Genomic DNA, 5,735 nt, shown 5'->3' with positions numbered 1-5,735 from the left:
TGGAAAATATGATGTTCTCAATGCATTATTTGACATCACGAAAGTGAATGGCCAGTGGTTATCCTCGGAAGATAAACGTCTATACCACCTACAAAAAGAAAGTAAAGGACAGGTGGGGTACTCAACAGGACAAGTGGCAAGTAAAGAAACCATTCACTCTTCCAAGAGAAGGAAAGTCCAGTCTGGAACAGCAATACCTTCCACATCACAAGTCCTGTCTACCACAGACAGTGGTACTGAATCTGAAAACTGCAAAAGTAAGAGTGAAGATGATGAAGACGACGACGGTGATAAAGACGATGATGAGGACACTCAGAAAAAAACTAGAAAGCACTACAAAAGTAAATTTGCTGTAAGTATGGTTACATCAAGTGGAGTTTCCACAAAGAAAGCTGCTAAAATATGCAATGTATTATCACAACAAGGTATTGATATTCCAACTCCAAGTCAATCAGCAATTTACAAGTCCATATTCAAAGAGGCAGGTAAATTAAAAAAAGAAATGATACAACAACTTAAAATGGAACAGTGGTCCTTACACTTTGACGGCAAACGAATAGATGATAAGGAATATCAGGTAGTTGTACTTCAGAATGAAAGAACTGACGTGAAACTTGATGCACTGCGTTTAAAAGATGGCAAAGCTGAAACTGTTGCTGAAAAAATTGCCAAACTTATTGATGAATACAATTTGTGGAATTCAATTAAGATGATCATTACTGATACAACAAACGTCAATACTGGGAAGAGAAATGGAGTTGTTGTGAAGTTGCAACGTATGTTTAAATTAAAGGGTGTCACAATACCACAATTTATCGGTTGTCAGCATCACGTACTAGACAGGATTCTCCGTCTGGTGATGGACGAAGAACTTGGGGGTGATACCAAATCTCCAAACATTGAATACCCATTTGTGTCTGAACTGTTGAATAAGTATGATGAACTGAAGGATAAGTTTGTGAATGGAACTGTAGAAATTCTTGATAAATCAGGGTGGAGAGACGATATGAAGTTTTTGTACCATTTAACAAGAGTGTTTAGGTTCTATGAAGAACAAAGAAACTTCCCTCTGATTCACTTTCAGAACATTCCTAATATGAGCAATGCCAGATGGAACTCAAGAGCCATTCTCGCCATTCTGGCGTTCATTCTTATGCCTGAAGCGAGAAAGAATTTGGAGAAGGTTTGCAGGTTCATTTCATATGAGTGGGCAGAACATTGGTTTAGTAGTCAAAAGTACAATGACAATGACTTCAAGAATTTATCTGATGTATTGAAGCCTTACAAAAAGGCATTGCAGTCATTCAAAAATCACTGGAAGAAAGAGCCATCCGTCATCGACATACCACGAAGTAATCAGATAGCTGAACGTGCAATCAAGGTGATGCAAGACCTGTATGCTTCCTGCAGAAAGAAAGACAAACTGCAACTTCGATTCATTCTAAGTAATAAGCGCTAGACTCTTTATGAGACGTGAGCATCATGTGACCCATGTACTAAACACAGTAGGCCTATAGACACAGACAGTTATGTATATTGTTGTACTAGACGTTTTGATACTGTTAATTTTGTAATACTTGTATAATTATATATCACATAATGTTTTTTGTTATATCACAGTACATGTTGCATAAATAAATAAAATAACAACAGGAGTATGACTCTTACAACATCTTCAGCCTTTAATATTCATTTACTGTACAAAAGTGTACCTATTGAAAATTCGATTTTTTGGTTTTGGGGTGACCTTTTTTCAAAATATGTCAAAATGAAACATCTATTCGTTCTTTTTACATAAAAGTTCATTGAATTACGATACAGGCTTAGTAGGTTGCAAAAAAGTCATATCCCTAATGTTCATCTAAGAATACCCCGAAAAATTTAACTGAGAACGCTCAATTTAGTCTAACTTTGTCTAATAGAATATCTGGAAGTTTTAATGGTAGTTTGTCTCAATTGTATGGTTTTGTGAAAAAGATATAATTACTTTTCTCAATGTTGACAGAAAGTTTGTTTGCTTTAAACCAATCGCTCAACTCTTCAAGTTCCTGATTTACTGTATTGAAAAGTGTAGTAATGTTAGAGTGGGTATAGAAAGCTTAAGTGTCATCTGCGAAAAGAATGAAGTTCAATATACTGGAAGATAATATGTCATTTATATAGATTAGGAAAAGCAGAGGTCCTAGAATAGAACCCTGGGGAACACCACATGTGACGATTTCAAGGGGAGTTGTAAAATAAGGCTTGTTTACGGTTTTTTAGATAGCAACTGAACCATTTAAAATTTTTATTTTTTATACCATAATTATAAAGTTTGTATAGAAGGATCTCGTGGTCCACTGTATCGAAAGCCTTTAAAAGGTCGGTAAATACTCCAAGGGTGTGTTTGTTTTTGTCGAAGCCACATAAAATTTCGTTAACTAATTTTATTACAGCATGTTCAGTTGAGTGGCCTTTTTTAAATCCGTATTGGTTATTGTAGAGGGTGTTATGATTTTGAAGGTATGTAAAGAGTCTATTATACATTATGCGCTCCAATATTTTTGAGAAGCATGGGAGTATGGAGATCGGTCTGTAGTTAGATAAAGTCGAGTCATCTCCGCTTTTAAATACTGGAACTACGCGTGCTAATTTTATACGTATTTTGCTAATTTTTGTTTGTGCTAATTTTATACGTATCAATTGAAGTGTCTAATAATAAAAATCAAAAAAAAATTGAGCATTTATTTATAATCTCTAAAGATCGTCTATAAAATGATAAAAAAATAAAGATAAATGTTTATAATTTTATAATTCCAATAGATAAAAGCTTATAACCCCCTATTTTTAACACAATTTTTTAAATAAAGAAATTGAAACCAGTAAACAAAATGTTTTGCAATTCATAAATCAAAGTGATGGAAAAAATTTCCATGGGTTTTAAATACAAAATGCATGACTCTAAATATTTTAAGATAGTTATTTATATATATATATATATATATATATATATATATATATATATATATATATATATATATATATATATATATATATATATATATATATATATATATATATAAGTAAACCAGTAGCAGACCATATTTAGATATTAACATGATAAAAAGTTATTAGAACAATTAAAAAAATGATCTAAATTAAAAAAAAACAAACAAAAGCAAATGTTTTTAACTTTTTTTACAAATGAAAGTTGACTGTTTTTCATTTGACTGCACAATGCTCAATATCAAAAAAAAAATTATAGTGCAGTCTGGTCAGAGGTTAATAGTGGCCAAACAGAAAATGATATACCTAGTGCTCTACTTTTTATACTCGATCATATAGTTGCAGATAAATCTTAGGTTATTGAAATTTGTTAATAGAGCGACTCTTGTGTACCGCAGAATGGAAATAGTTTTATGACAACTGCTTTAATAATTTTCATGCAAAATCATCTACAAATTAAAACAATCATTCAGAAATTTTGTGAGTCAAGACATAGTGTTATCCAGGAGATAGACAGTTAACATAGTATTATTGAAAAAAATAGGGATGTAGTTGAAGTTTATAGTTCAATTGGCCTTGTCAGAATTCTAAAATACATACCTCGAAAGAATCCAATCAAGTTGATTTAACTTAAAAAAGAGCAGATTATGGACTTTCAAACCGTTGCTAAGAATTATTCATTGCTCAAAAATGTTCCATATGCTAAAGTAAAGATACTTAAATACTCAGCTAATAAGCCATGGAGTGTTGAATACAAAACTGAGTTCAGTTCTGAATGGAAGTTGGAAAATATTTTCAAGTATAACACTAGACACCAAAATTCAAGTAATAAAAAAAATAGCAAACGATACAAAATTTGTGCAACCGAAGATGCTTAAAACTAAAAAAAAGAAATCTCAATAGGAAAAGTAAAATATCTATAATCAATGTTAAACTTCAAGACAAAGAATATATGTTATCGGTCTTACAAACATTTATCTAGTGTTTAACGTTAACTATTATCAATTTTTGTTTGTGGCAATTTTTAGCTCTATTGACAACTTGGTTCTGCATCAACTATTTTTGAACTGTTTTGATGAACTTTTTATCAAATAAAAAAAATTGTTTTATAAATTTTAATTTGCACCCTGTTGTATTTTATTTTCATGTAAAACAGAATGTTTGAATTAGTCTTTAATTTATATTTACTATTGCAACCAGCTTAAAAATTGTAACCATCATGATTAAGTATATATATATATATATATATATATATATATATATATATATATATATATATATATATATATATATATATATATATATATATATATATATATATATATATATATATATATATATATATATATATATATATATATATATAATTTTTTTTTATTCTGGAACCCTGAAACTAGTTTTATATTACTTATTATTTGAATCGTGTGTGCATCAACATAACTGACCCTCGCGAACAAAAAATTTTATTTTGCAATCTTTTTTGGTTTTATGCTTTTCAAAACTGCATTAAAATATTTGAAAATTAATTTATCATGAAGGGCTAACAACTAGGAAACAGGGTAAAAATAGATTTCAAGTGTCACTACACTGGAAAAGCAATTTAATTCCAATTTTGGAAAATTACTTTCTATTAGGTGCTTAAAACACTGGACGGGACTTTTGTTATGGAAATATATATCAGTCCTAATAAGAACATAAACTTTAAGTGTAACCCGCCTTGTATTAATCACCTGAGAGTAATCATATAAACCGCTTTCTGAAAAAAGCCGTTTATTAAAGTTTAAAAATATGCAAACCAGCAGGGTGCATGTCCACAAGATTCAGTTTGCAACGATTTTAGATTGAAACCACCCTTTCAAACAAATTTTTATTACTTTCAATAAAAATAAGACCTAATTTTTTATTAGATTTGAAAGTATAAAAATTTCACAAATGATGTCACTATGTATTTGTGCCCTAAAATTTGAATATCGAATTACTCCGAATCACAAAAAGTGGAGATACAGCCTCTTGGTTCTCTGCTGACAATATAGTGAGGTCAGAAATGGAGCTTTACTTATCACAAATTAGAATAACGCTGCGTTCAAACAGCAGCAGTGCATCAGGTAAAATAACTCTAGTATTTGGAGATGGCAAGCTTCATGATAAAATAAAATAACAAATTCGACTAAATTTTTACGAAAAAGCTGCCTATAAGAAAATAGTTTTAGAAGTTAGAAACTAATATATCTAAAATTATTGCCTTTTTATACTTTATAAAGATTGGCTACCTGCAAAATGATCTAACATTTATTCCTCTCCATTGCTCTAGAGATTCCATGCAAGTTTTTTCCCCCGTCCTATAAATGAAGACACGGTATCGCACCCTGTTAATACAAACCACAATGAAACAGCTTCTGCTTTTTTACCTATCTTTTGTGCATACCAATGAATCGGAAGCAATATTTTAAGTTTTCCAACTCTAAATTCTATCCAAAATTGCTTGATACCAGTTAGTTCTTTAAAAACGGAACATAAGATTGCCTCAACATCTGTGTCATTTGTTTGAATACAAACAACTTGGTGCCGACTGTCAACAGCGTTTTTAACATGTAATAAAGTTATAATGTCAGCTTCCTTGCGGTTACAAGGTGAGAGTTTGAAATTTGACAAAACAGTTTCGACTAAAGACATTTTATTCTATGCCTGCACTTAGATGATATTTTACTTTTTTTATTCAACGGATTTGGATTCTTTTAGTTTCCAAATTT

Source organism: Hydra vulgaris, chromosome 04, assembly GCF_038396675.1.
Source record: "Hydra vulgaris chromosome 04, alternate assembly HydraT2T_AEP".
NCBI classification, from domain to species: Eukaryota; Metazoa; Cnidaria; class Hydrozoa; order Anthoathecata; family Hydridae; genus Hydra; species Hydra vulgaris.
The sequence above is the reverse complement of the archived record's forward strand: the minus strand, read 5'-3'. Positions refer to the sequence as shown.